The sequence below is a fragment of the Canis lupus genome, chromosome 12 (assembly GCF_048164855.1).
Source record: "Canis lupus baileyi chromosome 12, mCanLup2.hap1, whole genome shotgun sequence".
NCBI lineage: Eukaryota > Metazoa > Chordata > Mammalia > Carnivora > Canidae > Canis > Canis lupus.
Window position 1 is genome coordinate 11807613 of NC_132849.1, and position 26981 is coordinate 11834593.

A 26981-nucleotide genomic window follows, 5' to 3' on the forward strand; every position below is an offset into this window, starting at 1 on the left:
ATTTTGAGGCTCTGACATCTGGCCCTGGGAGACTGTCCCTTTCCAGGACTAGCTACTTCCTGGGGACAGTGAAGCCTCCCTTGTGAGTATGCTTCTCCCATGCAAACCATCAATCCAGAGCCCAAATCCTATCCACCTCCTTCAGTAGGCTCTAACACTCTAGGCCAACATCCACAAGCCCTACTCGCCCCCAGGATCAAGTGCCAGTCAAGTAGAGGCAGCGCTTCCCCCCCAGAACCTGCTGAAATTATTCAAGGTAGCAGGTCCTAGGCTTGCTTACCTCGTCTAGCTCCATCTCACAGGCAAATGAAAGAGGCTCTTGCCCTTGTTTTCTGTTTATCCCTCTGCCTCCTAACTGACCCTGTGCTTCCCTGGGTGACCCCACACTGTGGTGTGCTCTCTCCTCTTGGGAACTATCTTTTCAAGGGTAATTGTCTCCTGATCTGTTGGCCTTATCATACCTGAGTAATAATAAAACTTGCATTTTTAAATAGGGTTTCAAACAAAAAGTAAAAATAAAATAGGGCTTCTCCTGAAACTTTGCTGATTTGTGAGCCATATGAATGACCAAGCAGAGAGAAGAAATTAGTATTTGTTGGTTTTTTTAATTATGTGATGACCATTGTAATGGTCATTTAAAAAAATCTCCTATCTCATTTGATGGTATTTCCCTGGTAGTTGCATAAAGTGTATATTTTACAAAAGCTCAGGTAGGTTCAGTGACATTCCCAAGCTCACGAGACTGAGGCTACACCCAGTCTGGCTCCCAGTCAAGAATTTCTCACTGCACTGCTTATAGATTGCTGAGACAGATTTCTTTTTGTTATTTCTTTATTCCCTCTCCCCTTCTCTGACCAATGATTACTGCCCGCCCCATCCTCCACCACTTTTTTTTTTCTACCTTTACCTTTAAAAGGAAATTCCTTTGCTGTGTTCTTTTTTCTTTTTTAAGATTTTATTTATTTATTCATGAGAGAGAGAGAGAGGCAGAGACACAGGCAGAGGGAGAAGCAGGCTCCGTGCATGGAGCCCGACGTGGGACTCAATCCCGGGTCTCCAGGATCGTGCCCTGGGCCGAAGGCAGGCGCTAAACTGCTAAGCCACCCAGGTGCCCTGCTGTGTTCTTTGTGTTGCTTTCCCACCTTGGTGAGAATCTGAAAGACAAATAATAAATTCCATGATATAATAACATTCTTTCTTTTCATTACAAAAGACTTGAAGTTCTGACTTTATAATTCTTTTTACATTTTAAGGTCAATAATACAATTTTTGGCTTGTGAATGTCCGATTATTCCAGCACTTTTGTCAAAAAGCCCATCTTGCTCTATTGTATTGCTCTTGTGTCTTGTCAGATATAGTTGACTGTAGTCACGTGAGTCTGTTCTGGGCTTTTCCATTCCGTTGATCTACTCTTCCCCAGCCTTGTCGGCATCGTCTTGGTATTGGTGTAGAATTCTGGACTCAAGAGAAGGAATAGAGGGTTTTTCCTTCTACTCTTCTTCCTGCAACAGTGGTTCCTTGCCTATGTCCTGGGAGAGGCTTTTCTACCTTCTCCCAGAAGCCATGGATCTGGAGAGTTCACTATTCCTCCTTCGGTGGCTTATTGCTTCTGCTTCAGAGGAGAAGAGGGGCCAGGGAAGCAACAGGGCTTTGTGCCATCTTCTTCCCTCCTGTGTCAGAGAGGAGACTCCCTCAGTCTCCTTCCCTGCCCCCAATCTTTCCTGTGAGTGCCCAGTGGAGGGTCATGAAGAAGAAATTGCAAGGGAAGCAGTTCTCCTGGCGTCTCGGGCCCCCAGCTGTTCTAAGCTGACATGCTGACCCACCCTTGGCCTCCAAGGATTTGTTGACATTTTAGTTTATTTCTTATTCATTTGTTTGGCAGCCACATCTGTCTCCTGTACTCTGCCAAGTGAGAGACACTGTGTGTCCCATTTTTGCCGTCTGTCCATCTTAGGAATTTGGTTTACTTGGTTGCCTTGTGATGTCAGACTTCTCATGGGCTCCATAAAACTTAAATTCTGTAGCCTATCCAGCTTTTCTTCATTGTGAGGGTGGGAACAACATTCTTTCCAGTTTTCTTCATCCCAAGTGGAAGCCTCATTCTCTTATCATCAGATTTGCTCTCATTCTCAATGGCCAGAAGAGGTAAGTCTCCCATGTTATATATGGGGAAACTGGGCTCTTGGAGAGATTGTGGTCCTCCACTGGTACGTGATGACGCTGGGACTCCCCAGCTACAAGAAGTCTAGGAGGTCTTCACTGGGAAGGGGCAGGCAGAAAGGGTCCTGAGGGGTGAGAGCACATGGAGAATAGAGGCTGCCCAGGGGGTGAGGGTCATAGGTCTTTACACCTCTGACAGAGGCAAGATTCCAGCAATCAGCCAAGAACGAAAAACCTGACTGGGTGGCTTCCTGAAATTTCACTGGCCAAGAACTGCCCCACCTAGGGTGAGGGGCATTGATATGGTGTGATGAGGGCCTCTCCACGGAGTTCAGGGGCCAGGCCAGTGCCCCTCCCCTGCCTGCCCCAGTGGCCTTTACAGCTGCACTCTCCTGTGCACACCCAGCCTGCTGCCCCACAACCACCATCCATGATGCAGACACACTTGCCTCCTTGCCATTTCTCCAGCGTGCCCCTCCCTTCCCTGATATCACCGACTTTTTCAAGAGGTTCCCTAACCTGCAATGCCCTTTCTACTCCCACAAAGTTGCTATCCCTGCTGGCCGTTCTGCCTATCTAAAGCTGAGGATGGGGGAAAAGCATGTGTTTGCATTGCATGTGTGAAATGAAAGAAAGGCTGTGAGTAGGAAGGGCAGGAGGAGAGGTGCCCAGCAAAGGTGGGAGACAACTCAGGAGGTACTCAAGAGGGAGGAGAGACCAGCAAAAACGGAATTGCTGATATTATCATTTCAGAACAGCCCTGGAGATGTGCCTTATCTATCAGCGCTAATGTTTTGCTAAGGTGCAGGTGTCTAGCTGCAAATGAGACGGCATTAGCTCTGTAGGGTCACAATGACAGCTCATACTGGGAAGCCTCCTGTAGGCTGGCTGCGTGGAGGGGGACTGGGTGAGGTGTCCCAGGCTGCAGACAGAGTAAGCAGAGGCAGGATAGAGGCACTTGTGAATGGCTTGAGGGGTTGGGGGTGGGCTAATGCCAGAGTATATGGAGTCCCACCATGAGGGATTCAATACTATACCATGTTCCCCATCCCATGTCCTTAAAATGCTAATCTTTCAAAGGGTAATATATTCAATTCCTTTAGTTCAATTTTATGTTAATAGCAAAGGTTTTGAATCCATTAGAACTGAGTTCAAATCCTGACTCTACCAATTACCAGCAATGAGCATTGTGAACCTTTTGTTTTTGGTTCTTAACTGAGTGTCCATTTTCTCACGGGGGTAAAAGGTGGATAATAAAACCTGCCTTACAGGTTCGTTATGAGGATGAAATGAGAGAATGTGCATAAAATGCCCCCCATGGCATCTCTTTCAAGAATCATCCATGTGTCCGTTCACCAAATATTTATTGAGCAGCTACTAATGGCAGGTGCTTCCTCTATTACATGCTGGAGGTTCAGCAGCAAACAAATTTCCCACCATCGTGGAGCTCATGTTCTGGAGCAGGACAATAAAAAAAAATAACTACACAAGTAAATATAAAGTAGGTCAGACAGTAAGTATACTTTGGGGGCAAAAAAGCAAGGGGATAAGGATTGTGGTGGAAGGGTCACTATTACAATTTTCTGTAGGGCAATCAGAAGACCTCTCTCATGAGGTGAGATTTGGGCAGAGCCTGCAGGAAGTGAGGGAATCAGTGCTAAGATCTGGGGGTACGGCTGGCAGAACAGGGAAGAGGGAACAGGGGTGTGGAGCCCGCAGCATGCTGGGCAAGTGTGAGGGAGGGCAAGGGCGGCCTGTGGCCACAGCAGAGTGAGGAAACGGGGAGCCATGAGAGAGGTAGGGCAGAGGAGTGTTATGTCACGCAGGACTTCTGGGCTCTGCTGAGAACCACAGCTTTACCTGTTGGGAGCCGTGGGAGGCCTATAGGAGAGGAGAGCCACAGGCCCACTCTTCCCTCCAGGTCCTGTGTGGAGTGTAGACTGCAGGGAGGGGAAAGGTGTAGATGCAGGGAGACTGTTTAGGACATCATTGCAATACAAGGAAACGATGGCTGGGACTTGGGTCTAACTGTGCAGGTAGTGAGAAGTGAGGTTCTAGATAGAAAGCGAATGTGCTGATGAGTAGAATGTAGTATGAGAGAGGGAGCAAGGATAACCCCCACGTCTCGACTCAAGCAACTGCGAGGACAGGTATGCCAGTTACTGAACTAGGAACTCTGGAGAGGGTTAGTTTTGAACATGTTTGATTGGACACCCAAGAGGAGCTGTCAGGCAGACAGACAGACATGGAGTCTGGCATGCAGAGGAGAGGTTTTATCTGGAGACAGCAATGGACAGGGAGAGGTAGGGCAGTGTTTGGGGACTCTTCCTTTTTTTTTTTTTTTTTTTCCCCATCCAGATTTGGCTGTAGGGGGGTATAGAGAAGGTTCTGGAAATGAGGGTGGGGTTCCGAGAGCTCCTATCCAGGCTCTACTATGTGTACTTCTACAGGTGATTCCTCGATTTCGATCCCATTTCTTTGTCCATGGAGGAGGAGCTGGACCAAATGATCTAAGGTCTGACATACTAAGGTGCTATGAATATCCCACAAAGATGCAGATACACTTAGAAGATGACGTAGCACAACAAACTATTAATAATACCTTGTGTGGGTCCTTCTAGGAATTGCCTACTTGGGAAAGCCAGGGAGGATAGGATGGTTAGAACCTACAAAGTCCGGTGTTACAGCTAGGCAGGGCAGGACTGGGGGCCCACCTGGATGGACATGGGGTTCTGTTCTTTACTAGAAGGGGGCAAAAGATGGGCTTCCCAACACCACCTGGAGCTGCTCTGGGTCAGCTGCCCACACTTGTACTCCTGGGGCCTGGCCAGCCCAGCAGCCGAGTGGCCTGTTATGTTGCAGCTCAAACCCGAAAGCCTCACCTTCCTGAGATCTGAGTGACTGCCTTTTCTAAAGGGGGCTGTCTCCCTGCCTGGAAGTGCGTCCCTCTGTAGCTGTACAAGTCAGGACAGGCTTCTGGTTCTACGATTAACTGACAGAAGTGGTTCTTTCGGGGCACCTGGGTGGCTCAGTTGGTTAAGTGTCTGCCTTCAGCCCAGGTCATGACTCCAGGGTCCTGGGATCAAGCCCCATGTCAAGCTCTCTGCTCAGTGAGGAGCCTGCTTCTCCCTTTTCCTCTGCGTGTTCCCCCTGCTTATTCATGCGTGCTCTCTCTCAAGTCAATAAATAAAATCTTTAAAAAAAAAAAAAAAAGTAGTTCTTTGGCTTGAAAGCCAACAATCTGTGATTAGTGGCCTCTCAGAGAATGTCCTGATGAAGTGGAACCTTCACTTAGCCAAGAAAGAAATTTAACAGTGTCATTAGCACTTCAAGTTGCTAAAATGGGGTGGGGGGCACTCGTAGAATATATTATCATTAAATGAAAACAAAAGGAGTCAAGTCAAATTAAGCAAGAATCTAAGTCCAGCCATAGAACAGGGCATGCTAGGATTTAAATGAACTGGCTGCATGTTACCCCCAACAAGGAGCTCATTGCAAAGGTCATGCTGGTAAGAAGTGATGCCCACAAGCAGAGGTTCAATAGAACCTTCACTCCAAGGTCATTCATAGCAGGGAATAGCACACCACTTCCATTGGTCCAAGGAAAGCATAGGTGAGAATGATCGATGGCACGGTTCTCAAACTCTGCAGTGCATAGGGTCATCTTTCAAACTTTCAGACTGCTATGTCTGTCTCTAAAGATCCAGTGTCTCTGGGATGTGGCCTGAGGTTTGACATTCTAACAAGCACCTCTGGTGATCATGGGTCACCCTTGAAGAAACACTGATAGAGGAGGGGAGAGACTAAGGGACCAAGGGACCAAGGGGGCTGGGGACTAAGGGAGGGCCCCAGTGTTTTAGGGGAGCATTTGCTAACTGTGGACACTAAAGCCTGAAGCTGTGTGCAGACCAGCAAGGCAGGAGCAGGATGAGGCTGCTAATTGAGCCTGTGCAGACTCATCCCTGGTGGCCAAGTATTGGGGTCCATCCCTGGAAAGGCACACAGGGTAGCTGAGAAAGTGGGGAGAAGTGAAAGCAGGAGGAGGGGATCTGCAACTCTGCCTGGATAAACAGGGAGGAGAGAAATGGACAATTAGCTCAACTACATAACACGCCAATATAATTTATGAGGTGTGCGTATGTACACATGTTTCAACCATGGCTAATTCTGAAATGAAAGGGCTTTGTTTCCAGAAGATTCATTAATAAGACTGTGACTACTGTGCTGGTATTCTCCTGGCTGAATGTGAAAGAAGTTTTTGAACTGAGAGTCAAGTTTTACAAAGAGAAATTTTACAGGCCTGTCAGGGAAGCCTGTTGATTTAAATGGGAAGCTGCATCCCAGAGGGGTAGGCTTGCAGGACATTTTCCATTCAGTCTGGCATAGAGAGGTTAGGCTCTAAGTGTGAGGATGTGCAAACTCACCAGGCTGTAGTTATGAATGGGGCCCCTTTATCGTGTAAGACCACCCCCTGTTGGCTCATCACCTCCACCCTGTGTCAACACAGCACTGCCGTGGACGATGAGACAGGTAAGCGAGCATAAGCAAGGAAGAGGGTGCAGACGACCCCCCGACCAGGTCGTAAAATCAGTCAGTTTTTCAATCTGCATATTGAACAGGATCATATTGAACAGTTGAGATTGTAATTTTGTTTCTCTTGGTAGAAGGAGCAATTTATAACTCTGGACAGCTATGCTAAGAGGTGTGGAGATAATGAATAAATAGATGCGGAATTCTTTCCAGTGGGTTGTATTGCATGTGATTTGTAATGGTTCTTGAAATCATCCTGCTGCTTTGTCTACTTTTCTGTTTTTATGATGTTTGAAATGGGTGAAAGAATCTGAAATGCTACATGTGCAAGGCTGATTTATTAATTTACAAAAGTAGGATCATTGCTGAGGATAATTTTCCTTGTTAAGTCTGCCACGACAAGAGTCTCAACTGCCTGCAAGAATCCAATATGTAAAATTGTGATTGTCTTTTCGAATGTCTGAGGAAATATGATTAATTAAAAAATAAGTGGAGCAAATGTTTAAGAAGGATTTAATCTGTTAGACTTGTTAGTTGAACATTGATCAAAGAACCAGTAGAAATGATATTTTAAATTCTTTTTAATTGATGAATTTGTAAATAGAACAAGATGATTTGGAGGTTGAACTTGAAGGTTTAAGACTAGGTTTTAAAAATGAAAACTTTAATATGTCACATAATAGATTAAACACACATATACACACTGAACTATAATTAGTGTTATGCAGGTACAAAAGCCTTCTTTCCCTGTCCACACAAAAAGGAAAGAAAAAATTATAACCACATTCTCATCAGCTGCCTGCAGAGCAGCTCCAGTTCCTGCTCAACATTGGTTGTGATTATTCTTATTAATTTCTGCCAACCCTATGTATCAAAGTGATATTTCATTGTTGCTTTCATTTCCATTTCTATGCCTACAGTGAGGCTGAGCATATTTTCATCTTGAATTGGACATTGACAGGGGTGTCAGAATTTCTGCAGAAGCTTCAAAGCGAAAAGCCATGGATGATGAATACCACCAGATTCTAAAGAGAGGCTCTGGACCCCATCCCCACAAGGTGGCTAGGGAGTGGCTGAGCTGGTTCAGAGGTTGCTTCCCCATCTATAAAGAGAAAGTATTAAGTCAGTGAGGATGACAGGAGATTCTGAAAGGGATGGTGGAGTGGAGAGTGCTGCAGTTTTTCTTCCTCTCCTCAATGTGGGGAGAAATCCCTTACCCTCAAGCTAAATAGGAAGAGCCCAAAGATGCTGCTCTTAGGAAATGGGGGAATTCCAAGGGGACCGATCTTCCCATCCTGGCCAGCTGTTCATTTGGGGAGATTGGAAGGGAGGGTGCATTATATACATTCCACCAAGAGGCACGGGAAGGATTCCAATAAAATGAGGCTACAGCTGCTACCTGCCCATCCTGGGATCCCTCTGGCAATAGAGCAGCAGGTGAAGAAAGGAGTTGCGAGACTGGGAGGGACAGTTGGCCCTAGTTACCATGATGATCTGGAGTCAGGTTGCTGCTGCACAACGGAAGTACCTCTGGAACCCCAAGGACTGCCTTCCCGTGGCCCAACAAAGGCTCTGACCTCTCTAAGGCGAAGGTCTGAAGACCACACCAAGCAAGCAACCTAGACCCATCCAAGTGCTGGCTGAGCAGAAGGGAAATCTAGAAGGAGCCGTGGATGTGGGCCATGATGAAGATAATTGAGGGCTTTGGCACCACTTACAACGCACACTCTAGTTTGCTTCAATACGTCTTTTATGTTAAGTCTGGCCATTCCGAAGGCTCTGTAAGTTTGGACTTAATGTCCGGCATGGCTATGAATGGTGCAAAGACCCATCCTCTTGGGTCACCTTTGTCACTCTGATAATTCCTGAGGCAACCAGTGGGGCACTGGTGTAAACTGACAGCATCTGGCCTCAGCTGCACTGAATCCCTCTAGCTTTTTTCTCTGCGGTTCTTCTGGCACTGCTATGTGATGTACCCACAAGAGTATGCCCGGTCATCCTCAGATGTGTGCCCGCCTTCACCTGCAAAGGGAGTTAATACCTTGTGGGGCAGTCCAGGTGAGTCCTCCAAGAAACTGATGCTGAGTTGGAGTTAGGGGTGCATGTGGCTCATGGGGGTGTGACTCCAATGAAAGATACAACAGGGGTTGGGGGAGAGTTTGGTAGGAAATACCTCTAGACCAGATACAGGTCAGATACCAGTGAAAGTAAACTAGAGGAAGCAGGGTTGGACAGGGGGAGCCTCAAATGGTGACGCCCATCCGACAAAGTGTTGAGCCAACAGGGAGCTCTGGAACAAACATTGCCTGTTAGTGGAGTCCTGTGTTGGGCAGAAATAGCAAGATCCTAGGACACCTGACTGTGCTCACCCATGAACTGGGTGCTGCTCCAGAAGGGCAGGACTAGCTTAAAAGCTGAGACAGATCCTGAAGGCACTGCAGTTGGAGGCTTTTGGCTAAGTGTACTCACTCCTTGCTGCTACATGGCAAAATTTTTGTAAAGATTTATTTTGTTTTTTATTGAGAGAGAGTGAGAGCGAGAGCGAGAGCGAGAGAGAGAGAAGGGGTAGGGGCAGAGGGAGAGGGAGATAAGCAGACTCCTTGCTGAGCAGGAAGCCCCAAGGTGGGGCTCGATCCCAGGACCCCAAGATCATGACCTGAGTTGAAATCTGGCTCTATGGACTGAACCACCCAGGCTCCACTGTATGGCAAATTCTTGAAAGGATGGTGAACAGCACACCTCAATGGCTGCCACATTAACCCATGGGGTTAAGTTAAACTTCACCCAGTGAATTAAATACTCCGCTCTTCTTTCTCTAGGGCAGACGATTCTGTAGCCTAGAGGGCTTCCCAGAGGGTCAGCAGCAAGACTGATTCCAGTTTCGTACAGCAATAATCAGCTCAGTAATGTAACCTTGGCTCGATTTTCCCTCCTTCCTTTGACCCTGTCCCTTATGCCTCACACTTGTTTCTTGAGACCTGTTTCTCAGGTTACCTGCATGCAAGGCCGCATCTCAAATTCTGTGGGAACCAAGGCTGACAGTACTTTACATTTCTTAATTCAACAGCGCCCTCTTCAGCTAGTACAATGAAGTTCAGTTTCTTAATGCATGGGGTGTGTGTGTAGGGTCCTCATTGATTCAGATTTTGTGATACTTTCTGAGGACACTTGAATTAAAATGTTTCCTCTTCTTTTCTTTCACCATCAAGCCTCTAAGGGATGCCTCCTCCTTTCAAGGCTCCCGCTAAAATCCTCAATCTTTCCTCCATTATAAAACAATTAAAGCACACCGTTTCCTCTTAGAAAGTTTTAGCAGCATTCCAAAGATTTTCACAGGTAGTATATTCATTATTCCTCACTTTTAAGTTGTCATAGCCTGGGGCCTTCAGAAAGCAGAGCCTGAAGCAACAGTTTGGATGTTAACATGTTTGGAAGGTACAAGTGCAAGGCAGTAAGGGGAAGAACAGAAGTGAGGTGAGAAAGTCTGGAAGGAAATAGAAAGCCTAAGTGTGCCATGTACTATGAGCTGTGGAGAAGCAATGGTTGCTTAGCACCTCTGTCCACTCTGTGTATTAAATTTCTCCAGAAAGATTGGAAGAAGGGACCTCACCTGAGAGGGGTCTGCAGGAGAGAGAAAGGAGGAGGAATTTATCTTCCCAGGGGCTTTTCATCTCCCACTCCCGATTGGTCAAGATTCGTACCAAATGATACTCATTCCCCTACATTTCCAGCAGGTATCATCAAACCCTTTCCTGGGTGCTCAGGAAGCCAGATCCCGCACCCCACAATGAGGTGTTCACTCGAGTCCCAACTGTAGAAGCAACCTGGTGTGTGGGTGGGTGACTAACCAAGCAAGAGAGAGAAGCAGGTAGTTGAGAAGCTGAGAAGGTACACAGATTTGTTTTTACCAACCATAGATAATATCTAATTTCCACCATAATTAAATTTTTGACTCATGAATCGTTAAGAAATGCATTTCTAAGTTTTCAAATATATTGATTTGTAAGGCCATCATTTAAAAAAATTTGATTTTCTGTGTGCCTGAAGAATGTGTGTAATCTCTACTCATTGAATGCAAAATTCTGTATATGTCCATTAGATCAACCTAGCTAATTGTGTTGTTCAAAATCCTCTATATCCTCCCTAGTTTATAATCAGGAATGGCCCTTTAGTTACTGAGAGTAACATGCGTGATAAAATCTAGCATAATGGAATGATACATTTCTCTCTGTCAATCTTGCTTTTTGTAGATTGGGGCTATTCGGTACTTAGAAGTTTAGAATCACTGTTTTTTGTTTTTTTTTCCCCTGGTAAAGTATTTTATTTTTATGTGGCAGTCTCTTTATGTCTCTTTATCTCTAATAATGCCTTTTGCCTTAAAGTCTCTTTTACTGACTTTAATATATAGCTATAACACTTTCTTTTGGTTGCTATTTTCCTGGTTTCTTTTTTCTTTTACATTTCATCTTTCTGTTTCCTTAATTTTTAGCTGTATCTTTTAACACATAGTTGGTCAGGCTCCGTGCTCAGTGCAGAATCTGCTTGGGATTCTCTCTCTCTCCCTCTTCCTCTGCCCTCCACCCCCACTCATGCTCTCTTTCTCAAAATAAATAAATACATCTTTTTAAAAAACACAACACATTGTTGGATCTTTAAAAATCTAGTCTGGCAATTTTGGTATTTTAACTAGAGCCTTTAGGCCATTCATAGTTGCCATGATTACTGATATGGTATCATACTAAATGGTATTTCTACCATTTTTAAAAACTTTCTGTTTATCTCATGTTTCCATTATTTTTTCCTTCTTTCTTACCTCTTTTGGATTAATTTCTACATTTTCTTATTCCACGTTCCACTCTACTAGTTCAGAAGTTACTGTTTTTTTCTTATATTACAATGATTACCTAAAAATTTTTGACATTTATACTAACCAAAGTTAATCAATGTTTTTTCACTCTCCTCCCAAAGAATGAGAGAAACGGAGAACACTAACTCTGATCACCCACTTGCAGCTTCTGTGCTATTGTCATGCTTACATCATTCTCTCTTTAAAGTTAATAAGGCATTATTTTCATTACCTTATTATATAGTCAAGATACTTAGATTTACTCACACCATTACAGTTTAATTTTCTTTTTTTTTTTTTTTAATTTTCTTATTATTGTTTCTTGCATCTCATCTATTTCTTCTGGAATAATTATATTTTTTCCCCTAAATACTCTTTGGTATTCCTTTGATGGATAGTCCTTTGTGGTAAACTCTTGCCTTTTTTTCTGGGCCTAAAAATGAGTTTATTTCATCTTTGTGTTTAAAAAATTCTCTTATTGTTATATTAGTTATTTTCTTTTCAGCAAGTTAAGGCTATTATTCCACTATATTCTTTCATTATTGCCTTTGAACAGTTATCTGTGCAGTTCTCAATTTTTCATAGCTAGTTTCTTTTTTTCTCTGCTTTGAAAATTATTTTTTCCTTTGGTGTTTTTAACTGGATTTATTTTTATTTAGTTAGTTAATTTAACAAACATTAAGCCCTTTACTGGGCCTCAGGCATTTCTAAGCACTATGTAAATATGAACTCATTTTAACCTCAAAACAACCTTATGAGGTAAATGTTATCAAGTATCTTTATATTATGAGGAGACAGCCTCACAGAAGTTAGGTAACTTCCCCAAGTTTACAAGCTCGTAAGTGGTAGCAGCATAATTTCAACCAGGACAGTTGGACCTAGACTTTTCTTTACCACTATAAAGATATAAAGATAAATATTGTCTTCTTGAGTAGGCTTTGGTAATTTGTATCTTTCAAAAATTTAATTCATTTTATGTAAGTTTTATATAATTTATTGGCGTAAAGTCTTTTGAACTGTTACTCTATTATCCTGTTAAATGTCTGTAGGGTCTGTAGTGATGTCCTCTTTTTAAATCCTGTTATTGGTAATTGGCATCTTCTGCTCTTATCCTTATTTTCATTATTTGCTTGCTTTGGGTTTAATTTGCTCTTCTTGTGCTTGCTTTGGCAGCACATATATTAATTTGCTCTTCTTTGTCTTATTTTTTGAAATGAGAACTGGGATTACTGACTTGAAATTTTCCTTTCTAATATAAATATTAAATACAATAGATTCCCTCTAAGCACTACTTTATTTTTTAAAAAAGATTTATTTATTTATTCATGAGAGACATACAGAGAGAGAGAGGCAGAGACACAAGCAGAGGGAGAAGCAGGCTTCTCTCAGGGAGCCTGATGTGGGACTGGATCTCGGATCCTGGGATCATGCCCTGAGCTGAAGGCAGACGCTCAACCACTGAGCCGCCCAGGTGTCCCTAAGCACTACTTTAATTTTGATATGTTGTAATTTCATTTTCACTGAGTTCAAAATGTTTTCTCATTTCTCTTGTGACTTCCTCTTTGGTGCTTGGGTTATTTAGATGTTTTTTGTTTAACTTATGAATATTTTGAGATTTTTTTCTTTTTGTTATTGATTTTTAGTTTAACTGAACTGTTGTTAGAGAACATCCTTTGCACAATTTCACTCCCTTTAGCTTCATAAAGTGTCGTTTACAGCCCAGAATATGGCTTATCATGATGGATGTTTCATGTGTACTTCAAAAGAAAGTGTACTATGCTGTTGTCATGTGTGGGTTGTTCTACAAATGTTAACTAGGTCACATTGTTTCAATAGCATTGTTCAGGTTTTCCATACCACTGCTGATTTTCTTTCTATTTGTTCTATCAATTATGAAAGTGGAGTGTTGCAATTGAAAACTATATTTGTAGATTTATTAATTTCTCCTTTCAGTGCTTTTAGTTTTTGCTTCCGATATACTGAAGATCAGTTATTAGGTGCATACACATTTGGAATTGTTATATATTTTCAGTAAATTAACCCCTTCATCATTATGTAATCACCCTCTTTATCTCTGGTAATATTCCTTGTTCTGAAGTTTGCTTTGTTTGATGTTAATATAGCAACTCTATTCTTTTTCCATCCTTTGATCTAACTGTGACTTTACATTTAAAGTAGGTTTCTTGTCAACAATAATAACTGGTGGTGTCTAAAAAGCTAAAAGAAGGAAAAAGTATTGTGATGATTAATCTTATGTTCACCTCTGTGGGGCGATAGGGTACCCAGATATTGGCCAAACATTACTACTGGCACCAAGATCTGTTAGGATTATTTAGAGAAAGAAAATCAAAAGGATTTGTTTGCTTATTAGTTAAAAGGAATTAGTTCACACAAGCCAAGGCTGACAAGTCCCAAGATCTGCATTTGGAAAGCTAGAGACCCAGGAGAACTGATAGACAGTTCCAGTCCAAAGGCTGGCAATCTCAAGGAAGAGCTGGTATTTCAGTTGGAGTCTGAAGGCAGGAAAAAAATGATGTCACAGCTCAAAGGCACTTAGGCAGAAGGAGGAGTGGCAATGGGCTCACGCTGGTGGAATTCACTGGCCTTGCCATCTTCCCCATGACCCTGAAGCAGCTGGCCTAATAGGACAGTGGGATGGCCATTTGAAGATGCAGCTATAGTGCCAGATAGGTGACAATTCCTTGCAGGCTAGGACAAGGTTCTCCAGAGGGCTTTATATGTTCCAAATCAGCATCCAATATATGATGCTGTTTCTCCCATCGCTCACATTCACAGGTGCAGGAATCAAGGACTGGAACTGGGAGTGGTACCACTCACTATAACCCTTCATGATCTACTTGCAAAATGTTTACTTTCTGTTCCCACGATTTTATATTCTGCTGGCCTAGAGGTCTCAGTTTCAAAGAGAGACACAAAAACAATCCCACTGAACTGGAAATTGAAACTGCTGCCTGGCCACTTTGAGTTCTTCATGCCTCTGAATCAATAGGCAAGGAAGGAAGTTACTATGCTGGCTGGGTGATTAATCCCAAATACCTGGGAGAAATTGGATGAACTCCACAATGGAGGTTCAGAAGAGCATATGTGAAAATCAGAGGATCACTTAAGACATCTTTTTTTTTTTTTTTTTTTTTTCTGGTGGTAACTTTATTTATTTATTTATTTTTTATTGGTGTTCAATTTACTAACATACAGAATAACCCCCAGTGCCCATCACACATTCACTCCCACCCCCCGCCCTCCTCCCCTTCCAACACCCCTAGTTCGTTTCCCAGAGTTAGCAGTCTTTACGTTCTGTCTCCCTTTCTGATATTTCCCACACATTTCTTCCCCCTTCCCTTATATTCCCTTTCACTATTATTTATATTCCCCAAATGAATGAGAACATATAATGTTTGTCCTTCTCCGACTGGCTTACTTCACTCAGCATAATACCCTCCAGTTCCATCCACGTTGAAGCAAATGGTGGGTATTTGTCATTTCTAATAGCTGAGTAATATTCCATTGTATACATAAACCACATCTTCTTTATCCATTCATCTTTCGTTGGACACCGAGGTTCCTTCCACAGTTTGGCTATCGTGGCCATTGCTGCTATAAACATCGGGGTGCAGGTGTCCCGGCGTTTCACTGCATCTGTATCTTTGGGGTAAATCCCCAGCAGTGCAATTGCTGGGTCGTAGGGCAGGTATATTTTTAACTGTTTGAGGAACCTCCACACAGTTTTCCAGAGTGGCTGCACCAGTTCACATTCCCACCAACAGTGCAAGAGGGTTCCCTTTTCTCCGCATCCTCTCCAACATTTGTGGTTTCCTGCCTTGTTAATTTTCCCCATTCTCACTGGTGTGAGGTGGTATCTCATTGTGGTTTTGATTTGTATTTCCCTGATGGCAAGTGATGCAGAGCATTTTCTCTTGTGCATGTTGGCCATGTCTATGTCTTCCTCTGTGAGATTTCTCTTCATGTCTTTTGCCCATTTCATGATTGGATTGTTTGTTTCTTTGGTGTTGAGTTTAAGAAGTTCTTTATAGATCTTGGAAACTAGCCCTTTATCTGATAGGTCATTTGCAAATATCTTCTCCCATTCTGTAGGTTGTCTTTGAGTTTTGTTGACTGTATCCTTTGCTGTGCAAAAGCTTCTTATCTTGATGAAGTCCCAATAGTTCATTTTTGCTTTTGTTTCTTTTGCCTTCGTGGATGTATCTTGCAAGAAGTTACTATGGCCGAGTGCAAAAAGGGTGTTGCCTGTGTTCTTCTCTAGGATTTTGATGGAATCTTGTCTCACATTTAGATCTTTCATCCATTTTGAGTTTATCTTTGTGTATGGTGAGAGTGGTCTAGTTTCATTCTTCTGCATGTGGATGTCCAATTTTCCCAGCACCATTTATTGAAGAGACTGTCTTTCTTCCAATGGATAGTCTTTCCTCCTTTATCGAATATTAGTTGCCCATAAAGTTCAGGGTCCACTTCTGGGTTCTCTATTCTGTTCCACTGATCTATGTGTCTGTTTTTGTGCCAGTACCACACTGTCTTGATGACCACAGCTTTGTAGTACAACCTGAAATCTGGCATTGTGATGCCCCCAGATATGGTTTTCTTTTTTAAAATTCCCCTGGCTATTCGGGGTCTTTTCTGATTCCACACAAATCTTAAAATAATTTGTTCTAACTCTCTGAAGAAAGTTCATGGTATTTTGATAGGGATTGCATTAAACGTGTATATTGCCCTGGGTAACATTGACATTTTCACAATATTAATTCTGCCAATCCATGAGCATGGAATATTTTTCCATCTCTTTGTGTCTTCCTCAATTTCTTTCAGAAGTGTTCTATAGTTTTGAGGGTATAGATCCTTTACATTTTTGGTTAAGTTTATTCCTAGGTATCTTATGCTTTTGGGTGCAATTGTAAATGGGATTGACTCCTTAATTTCTCTTTCTTCAGTCTCATTGTTATTGTATAGAAATGCCACTGACTTCTGGGCATTGATTTTGTATCCTGCCACGCTACCGAATTGCTGTATGAGTTCTAGCAATCTTGGGGTGGAGACTTTTGGGTTTTCTATGTAGAGTAACATGTCATCGGCGAAGAGGGAGAGTTTGACTTCTTCTTTGCCAATTTGAATGCCTTTAATGTCTTTTTGTTGTCTGATTGCTGAGGCTAGGACTTCCAGTACTATGTTGAACAGCAGTGGTGAGAGTGGACATCCCTGTCTTGTTCCTGATCTTAGGGGAAAGGCTCCCAGTGCTTCCCCATTGAGAATGATATTTGCTGTGGGCTTTTCATAGATGGCTTTTAAGATGTCGAGGAATGTTCCCTCTATCCCTACACTCTGAAGAGTTTTGATCAGGAATGGATGCTGTATTTTGTCAAATGCTTTCTCTGCATCTAATGAGAGGATCATATGGTTCTTGGTTTTTCTCTTGCTGATATAATGAATCACATTGATTGTTTTACGAGTGTTGAACCAGCCTTGTGTCCCAGGGATAAATCCTACTTGGTCATGGTGAATAATTTTTTTAATGTACTGTTGGATCCTATTGGCCAGTATCTTGTTGAGAATTTTTGCATCCATGTTCATCAGGGATATTGGTCTGTAATTCTCCTTTTTGGTGGGGTCTTTGTCTGGTTTTGGAATTAAGGTGATGCTGGCCTCATAGAACGAATTTGGAAGTACTCCATCTCTTTCTATCTTTCCAAACAGCTTTAGGAGAATAGGTATGATTTCTTCTTTAAATGTTTGATAGAATTCCCCTGGGAAGCCATCCGGCCCTGGACTCTTGTGTCTTGGGAGGTTTTTGATGACTGCTTCAATTTCCTCCCTGGTTATTGGCCTGTTCAGCTTTTCTATTTCTTCCTGTTCCAGTTTTGGTAGTTTGTGGCTTTCCAGGAATGCGTCCATTTCTTCTAGATTGCCTAATTTATTGGCGTATAGCTGTTCATAATATGTTTTTAAAATCGTTTGTATTTCCTTGGTGTTGGTAGTGATCTCTCCTTTCTCATTCATGATTTTATTAATTTGAGTCTTCTCTCTCTTCTTTTTAATAAGGCTGGCTAATGGTTTATCTATCTTGTTAATTCTTTCAAAGAACCAACTCCTGGTTTTGTTGATCTGTTCCATAGTTCTTCTGGTCTCGATTTCGTTGAGTTCTGCTCGAATCTTTATTAACTCCCTTCTTCTCTTGGGTGTAGGATCTATTTGCTGTTTTTTCTCTAGCTCCTTTATGTGTAAGGTTAGCTTTTGTATTTGAGTTCTTTCCTGTTTTTGAATGGATGCTTGTATTGCGATGTATTTCCCCCTTAGGACTGCTTTTGCTGCATCCCAAAGATTTTGAACGATTGTATCTTCATTCTCATTAGTTTCCATGAATCTTTTTAATTCTTCCTTAATTTCCTGGTTGACCCTTTTATCTTTTAGCAGGATGGTCCTTAACCTCCACGTGTTTGAGGTCCTTCCAAACTTCTTGTTGTGATTTAGTTCTAATTTCAAGGCATTATGGTCTGAGAATATGCAGGGGACAATCCCAATCTTTTGGTATCGGTTCAGACCCGATTTGTGACCCAATATGTGGTCTATTCTGGAGAAAGTTCCATGTGTGCTTGAGAAGAATGTGTATTCAGTTGAGTTTGGATGTAAAGTTCTGTAGATATCTGTGAAATCCATCTGGTCCAGTGTATCATTTAAAGCTCTCGTTTCCTTGGAGATGTTGTGCTTAGAAGACCTATCGAGTATAGAACGAGCTAGATTGAAGTCACCAAGTATAAGTGTATTATTATCTAAGTATTTCTTCACTTTGGTTAATAATTGATTGATATATTTGGCAGCTCCCACATTCGGGGCATATATATTGAGGATTGTTAAGTCCTCTTGTTGAATAGATCCTTTAAGTATGATATAGTGTCCCTCTTCATCTCTCACTACAGTCTTTGGGGTAAATTTTAGTTTATCTGATATAAGGATGGCTACCCCTGCTTTCTTTTGAGGACCATTCGAATGGTAAATGGTTCTCCAACCTTTTATTTTCAGGCTGTAGGTGTCCTTCTGTCTAAAATGAGTCTCTTGTAGACAGCAAATAGATGGGTCCTGCTTTTTTATCCAGTCTGAAACCCTGCGCCTTTTGATGGGGTCATTAAGCCCGTTCACATTCAGAGTTACTATTGAGAGATATGAGTTTAGTGTCATCATGTTATCTATTCACTCCTTGTTTTTGTGGACTGTTCCACTGAACTTCTTCTTAAAGGGGAATTTTAAGAGTCCCCCTTAAAATTTCTTGCAGAGCTGGTTTGGAGGTCACATATTCTTTTAGTTGCTGCCTGTCTTGGAAGCTCTTTATCTCTCCTTCCATTTTGAATGAGAGCCTTGCTGGATAAAGTATTCTTGGTTGCATGTTCTTTTCATTTAGGACCCTGAATATATCCTGCCAGCCCTTTCTGGCCTGCCAGGTCTCTGTGGAGAGGTCTGCTGTTACCCTAATACTCCTCCCCATAAAAGTCAGGGATTTCTTGTCTCTTGCTGCTTTAAGGATCATCTCTTTATCTTTGGAATTTGCAAGCTTCACTATTAAATGTCGAGGTGTTGGGATCCCTGGGTGGCGCAGTGGTTTGGTGCCTGCCTTTGGCCCAGGGCGCGATCCTGGAGACCCGGGATCGAATCCCACGTCAGGCTCCCAGTGTATGGAGCCTGCTTCTCCCTCTGCCTATGTCTCTGCCTCTCTCTCTCTCTCTCTCTGTGTGTGTGACTATCATAAATAAATAAAGAATTAAAAAAAAAATGTCGAGGTGTTGAACGGTTTTTATTGATTTTAGGGGGGGATCTCTCTATTTCCTGGATCTGAATGCCTGTTTCCCTTCCCAGATTAGGAAAGTTTTCAGCTAGAATTTGTTCAAATACATATTCTGGCCCTCTGTCCCTTTCGGCGCCCTCGGGAACCCCAATTAAACGTAGGTTTTTCTTTCTCAGGCTGTCGTTTATTTCCCTTAATCTATCCTCATGGTCTTTTAATTGTTTGTCTCTTTTTTCCTCAGTTTCCCTCTTTGCTATCAACTTGTCTTCTATGTCACTCACTCATTCTTCCACCTTGTTAACCCTTGTCGTTAGGACTTCTAGTTTGGATTGCATCTCATTCAATTGATTTTTAATTTCTGCCTGATTAGCTCTAAATTCTGCAGTCATGAAGTCTCTTGAGTCCTTTATACTTTTTTCTAGAGCCACCAGTAGCTGTATAATAGTGCTTCTGAATTGGCTTTCTGACATTGAATTGTAATCCAGATTTTGTAACTCTGTGGGAGAGAGGACTGTTTCTGATTCTTTCTTTTGAGGTGAGGTTTTCCTTCTAGTCATTTTGCTCAGTGCAGAGTGGCCAAAAGCAAGTTGTATTGGGAAAAAGAGAAAAAGAGGAGAGAAAGAAGGAAAGAAAAGAGAAAGAGGAAAAAAAAGGGAAGAAAAAAAACGAAAAGAAAAAAAAGAGAGAAGAAAAAGAGAAAGAAAAAGAAAGGAGAAAAAAAAGGGGGTGGGGGAAGGAAACAAATCAAAAAGCAAAACAAAACAAAACAAAACAAAACAAAAAGAACCACCGGGGAGTATCTTCTGATTCTGTGTTCTTTAAGTCCCTTGGCTTCTCCTGGAAGTTGTCCGTCTAGCTGGTGTTCTGGGGGAGGGGCCTGTTGTGCTGATTTTCAGGTGTTAGCAGTTGGGGGAGCTGCTGTGCCCCCACCTGGTGCAGGGCTCAGTGGGGGTTGTTTACCCCGTGAGGCCGCAGGAGGAACAGCCCCAGTGGCGGGGCAGCTCTGGAAACCTGGATTCAGCTCCGGCAGGAACTCCGTCTGCAGGGCCTGGAGGCTCCGGGCGGGGCCGCTGATCTGCTCAGCTGGGGCAGGAGCGTCCTTGCTGTCCTGGGCCCTCCCAGCCTCTGCCTGTCCCGGGGGAGGCCGGATCCTGGGCTGTGTCCCGGCGCCCTGTGCTCCGGAGCCTGCGCTGGTGGATTCGCGCTCCCGGGCCGCGCAACCCCCTCCGCGGAGCTGCCGCCCGAGCCCCTCCGAGCTGCTCCTGGAACCGCGCAGGCCCCTCCGCGGAGCCGCCGCCCGAACCCCTCCGAGCTGCTCCGGGTCCCGCCGGGTCTCGCCGTGCGCGCTGCAGCCCTTAGGGAGCTCGGCGCACTCTCCTGGGCGCGCAGTTGCTCTGTTAGTGTCCCGGGGAACCCGAGGGCATCCCCGCCCTCCTGGGTCCTGCTCCACCTCCCCGCGAGCCCCTTTCCCCCGGGAAGGTCGGTGCAGCTCCTGCTTCTCCGGGACGGGGCTCCCCTGTCCTGGGGACACTCGCCCCGGCCTCAGCCCGGCTCCTCGCGGGCCCCTCCCCCTTGGAGGCCTTTGTTTCTTTACTTCTTTTTCCCCGTCTTCCTACCTTGATAGAAGCGCGAACTCTTCTCACTGTTGCATTCCAGGTGTTCTCTCTTTAATTCTCAGGCCGAATTCATAGATTTTCAGGATGATTGGAAGGTTTTCTAGGTAGTTTGGTGGAGACAGGTGATTTGGAGACCCTGCTCTTCCGCCATCTTGCTCCTCCTCCCTAAGACATCTTTTAATATTACCTTCATGTTTTCATTTTCATTTTCTTCCATGTATTTTTTAATTTATACTTTAATTTCCTGGTTAACCCATTCATTATTAGCAGGAGGATATTCTTTAACCTCCATGTATTTGTGGTATTTCCAATTTTTTTCTTGTGGTTGACCTTAAGTTTCATATCATTGTGGTTGGAAAATATGCATGGTATAATCTTAATCTTTTTGTACTTGTTAAGGGCTGATTTGTGACCTGGTATATGATCTATTCTGGAGAATGTTTCATATGCACTCAAAAAGACTGTGTATTCTGCTGTTTTGGGATGAAATGTTCTGAATATATTTGTTAAGTCCATCTGGTCCAGTGTGTCATTCAAAGCCTTTGTTTCCTTGCTGATTTTCTGCTTAGATTATCTGTCAATTGCTGTAACGGGCGTTAAAATCCCCTAGTATTATTATGTTATTATCACTGAGTTTCTTTATGTTTGTTATTAATTGATTTAAATATTTGAGGGCAAAAATAAATAAATAAATAAATATTTGAGGGCATAAATATTTACAATTGTTAGATCTTCTGGTTGGATACACCACCTTTATTATGATATAGTGCCCTTCTTCATCTCTTATTACAGTTTGTGGTTTAAAATCTAGTTTGTTTGATATAAGTATGGCTACTTGGACTTTCTTTTGATGCCCATTAGCATGACAAATGATTCTCCATCCCCTCACTTTCAATCTGCAGGTGTCTTTAGGTCTGAAATGAGTTCTCTTGTAGGCAGCATACAGATGATTCTTATTTTTTTATTCATTCTGATACCCTATGTCTTTTGATTGGAGCATTTACTCCATTTTCATTCAGAGTGATTGCTGATGGATATGAATTTATATTACCTATAAAATTGTTGTTTCTGGAGTTTTTCTCTGTTCCTGTCTAGTCTTTGTTGCTTTTGGCCTTTCTTTCCCCCTCAAAGAGTCTTCTTTAATACACCTTGCAGGGCTAGTTTTGTGGTCATGAACTCCTTTTGTTTTTGTTTGGGAGACTCTTTATCCCTTCTTCTATTCTGAATGACAGCCTTGCTAGGTAAAATATTCTTGACTGCATATTTTCCCCATTCAGCAAGTTCAGTGTATCATTCCACTCTCTTCTGGCCTGCCAAGTTTCTTTGGATAGATCTGCTGCTACTCTTATTTATCTTCTCTTGTAAGTTAAGAATTTCTTTTCTCTTATTGCATTTATTTATTTATTTATTTATTTATTTATTTATTTATTTATTTTTCCTTTTTAAAAAAATTCTTTTTATCGGAGTTCAATTTGCCAACATATAGCATAACACTCAGTGCCAAGTGCTCCCCTCACTGCCCATCACCCAGTCACCTCAACCCCCCACCCACCTCCCCTTCTATCACACCTTGTTCATTTCCCAGAGTTAGGTGTCTCTCATATTTTGTCACCCTCACTGATATTTTCACTCATTTTCTCTCCTTTCCCTTTATTCCCTTTCACTAATTTTTATATTCCCCAAATGAATGAGACCATATAATGTTTGTCCTTTTCCGATTGACTTATTTCACTCAGCATAATACCCTCCAGGTCCCTCCACGTCGAAGCAAATAGTGGGTATTTGTCATTTCTAATGGCTGAGTAATATTCCATTGCATACATAGACCACATCTTCTTTATCCATTCATCTTTTGATGGACACCGAGGCTCCTTCCACAGTTTGGCTATTTTGGACATTGCTGCTATAAACATCGGGGTGCAGGTGTCCCGGCGTTTCACTGCATCTGTATCTTTGGGGTAAACCCCCAGCAGTGCAATTGCTGCGTCATAGGGCAGATCTATTTTTAACTCTTTGAGGAACCTCCACACAGTTTTCCAGAGGGGCTGTACCAGTTCACATTCCCACCAACAGTGTAAGAGGGTTCCCCTTTCTCCACATCCTCTCCAACATTTGTTGTTTCCTGTCTTGTTAATTTTCCCCATTCTCACTGGTGTGAGGTGGTATCTCATTGTGGTTTTGATTTGTATTTCCCCAATGGCAAGTGATGCGGAGCATTTTCTCATGTGCTTGTTGGCCATGTCTATGTCTTCTTTGGTGGAATTTCTGTTCATGTCTTTTGCCCATTTCATGATTGGATTGTTTGTTTCTTTGCTGTTGAGTTCGATAAGTTCTTTATAGATCTTGGATATTAGCCCTTTATCTGATACATCATTTGCAAACATCTCCCATTCTGTAGGTTGTTTTTTAGTTTTGTTGACTTTTTTTTTTTTTTTTTTTGCTGTGCAGAAGCTTTTTATTGGGATGAAGTCCCAATAATTCATTTTTGCTTTTGTTTCCTTTGCCTTCATAGATGTATCTTGCAAGAAGTTGGTATGGCCAAGTTCCAAAAGGGTGTTGCCTGTGTTCTTCTCCAGGATTTTGATGGAATCTTGTCTCATATTTAGATCTTTCATCCATTTTGAGTTTATCTTTGTGTATGGTGTAAGAGAGTGGTCTAGTTTCATTCTTCTGCATGTGGATGTCCAATTTTCCCAGCACCATTTATTGAAGAGACTGTCTTTTTTTTTTAAAGATTTTTATTTATTTATTCATGAGAGACACAGAGAGAGGGAGAGAAGCAGAGACACAGGCAGAAGGAGAAGCAGGCTCCATGCAAGGAATCCGATATGAGATTCGATCCTGGGACTCCAGGATCATGCCCTGGGCCGAAGGCAGGCACTAAACTGCTGAGCCACCGAAGGATCCCGAAGAGACTGTCTTTTTTCCAGTGGATAGTCTTTCCTGCTTTGTTGAACATTTGTTGACCATAAAGTTGAGGGTCCACTTCTGGATTCTCTATTCTGTTCCATTGATCTATGTGTCTGTTTTTGTGCCAGTACCACACTGTCTTGATGACCACAGCTTTGTAGCACAACCTGAAATCTGGCATTGTGATGCCCCCAGCTATGGTTTTCTTTTTAAATATTCCCCTGGCTATTCGAGTCTTTTCTGATTCCACACAAATCTTAAGATGATTTGTTCCAACTCTCTGAAGAAAGTCCATAGTATTTTTATAGGGATTGCATTAAATGTGTAAATTGCCCTGGATAACATTGACATTTTCACAATATTAATTCTTCCAGTCCATGAGCAGGAATACTCATGCATTCCAATCCAAAATATTCCATGAAGGAATATTTTTCCATCTCTTTGTGTCTTCCTCAATTTCTTTCAGAAGTGTTCTGTAGTTTTTAGGGTATAGATCCTTTACCTCTTTGGTTAGGTTTATTCCTAGGTATCTTATGCTTTTGGGTGCAATTGTAAATGGGATTGACTCCTTAATTTCTCTTTCTTCAGTTTCATTGTTAGTGTATAGAAATGCCACTGATTACTGGGCATTGGTTTTGTATCCTGCCACACTGCCGAATTGCTGTATGAGTTCTAGCAATCTTGGGGTGGAGTCTTTTGGGTTTTCTAGGTACAGTATCATGTCATCTGCGAAGAGGGAGAGTTTGACTTCTTCTTTTCCAATTTGAATGCCTTTTATTTCTTTTTGTTGTCTGATTGCTGAGGCTAGGACTTCCAGTACTATGTTGAATAGCAGTGGTGAGAGTGGACATCCCTGTCGTGTTCCTGATCTTAGGGAAAAGGCTCCCAGTGCTTCCCCATTGAGAATGATATTTGCTGTGGGCTTTTCTTAGATGGCTTTTAAGATGCTGAGGAATGTTCCCTCTATTCCTACACTTTGAAGAGTTTTGATCAGGAATGGGTGCTATATTTTGTCAAATGCTTTCTCTGCATCTATTGGGAGGATCATATGGTTCTTGTTTTTCTCTTGCTGATATAATCAATCACATTGATTGCTTTATGAGTGTTGAACCAGCATTGCGCCCTGGGGATAAATCCTACTTGGTCATGGTGAATAATCTTAATTCTTATTGCTTTTAGAATTTTTTCCTTATCTCTGTATTTTGTAAATTTTATTATGATATGTTTTGGTATTGGCCTGCTTTTGTTGATTTTGAGACGATTTCTCTGTCTTTCCTGGCTTTGGATATCTGTTTCCTTCCCTAGATTAGAGAAGTTTTCAGGTATAATTTGCTCAAATAAACCGTCTGCCCCCTTTTCCCTCTTTTCTTCTTCTGGAACTCCTATAATACGAATATTATTACACTTTACGGAGTCACTGAGTTCCCTAGATCTACATTCGTGATGCGTATTTTTCTCTCCCTCATCTTTTCAGCTTCATTATTTTCCATAATTTTATCTTCTATGTCACTTATTCATTCCTCTGCTTCTTCTATCCTTGTGGTCATTACATCCAGTTGGATGTAATTTTGGCCTGACTAGTTTTTAGGTCTTTTATCTCTGCAGTAAGGGACTCCCCTGGTGCCTTCTATGCTTTTTTTCAGGCCCAGCTAATATCCTTATATTGTTGTTTTAAATTCTAGATTAGGCATATTACTTATATCTGTTTGGATTAGATCTCTAGCCATGACTTTTTCTTTTTTCTTTTGGGAATGATGATTCCTCTATCCTGGCATTTTGTCTAGGTCTCTGTTTTCTTCTCTGTGTTAGGAAAGCCTGTTATGTTTCCTGCTCTTGAGAGTAATGGCTTTAGGAAAAAGAGGTCATAAATTGTCCAGGGCCTAGTGCTTCAGGAAGTGTTTCTGATGTATGTTGTGTGCACTCTGCTGTTCTTTCCCTCAGGTCAGTCCTCTTCAGAGTTTCTACTTGCCTGCATGGGAGGGTGGGGGTGAGGGTGGAGTGGTGGTGTTTGGACTTTGTCCAGTGTGTGGCAAGTTTTAACTAGGCGTGTTTTGTTCTGCTTTTTAAAAGAAGATAGAGGGATGCCTGGGTGGCTCAGCAGTTGAGCATCTGTCTTTGGCTCAGGGCATGATCCCGCGGTCTTGGGATCAAGTCCCGCCTCAGGATCCCTGAGAGGAGCCTGCTTTTCCCTCTGCCTATGTCTCTGCCTCTCTGTGTGTCTCTCATGAATGAATAAATAAAATCTTTAAAAAAATAAAAGAAGATATTTCCTCTAGAGCTGAAGCTTTGCACACTCTATAGTCAGTAGACTTGGTGTGTGCATATGGGGGGTTTGTGCTGGTCTTCTGGGGGAGTGGCCTCTGTTGCTCTGGCTCTCATAAAGTAAAGCAGCACCTGCAGAGCACTGGTGTGGGAGGGTGTGGTGTAAGTGGCTCCAGCCTCCACTGTGGGCACGGTGTTGCTTGCTGAAGTCTGTCCATGCTGGTGAGGGTGAAAAAATGGCCTTAGCTGCTCTTGTCCCTGGGAAAGGAATTTGCACCCAGTGCTGCTCAGGAAGAGTGAACTAACTCCCCTCTTATGTTCTAGGCTTCCCTCAGATCTCTGCCTCTATCCTATCTGTGTCTGAGCTGTCTGCCTTCCTGGGAGCGCAGTCCTCCTGTGTTTTACCTCAGGCATGCCAGCTAGTTTCAAAACTCCAAATATTAGGGATCTGCTAGGCAGGCACCTATGCTGAACCACTGGGGGAAGGTCTCACCACACTGTGGTTGATGCCAGTTTGTCCCAGAAGGGCAATTGATCCAACTTGCAGGGGCTTGGGGTTTATGGTAAAGGGTGGCAAAAAGCCAGTGTCTAGGCTAGCTGCCTTTAGCACGTGTCTCTACCCGTATGCTAATGAACAGGGAAGTGCAATGGCACCTGCCGGCTCTTTTATCTCCTGAGAGGCAGTGCCACCTCTTTTAAACGCATTCGAAGAAGGGGAACTATCTCTCCCAGGGAATCCTCAGATGATGCTGTCTGCTTCTAGGGCCTCTGCCTTCCTTCTCCATAGCAGCACCACTACACCCACCAGACTCCACACAAGCCCCTGGGTGGACTTCTAAAACTTCAGTCTTCG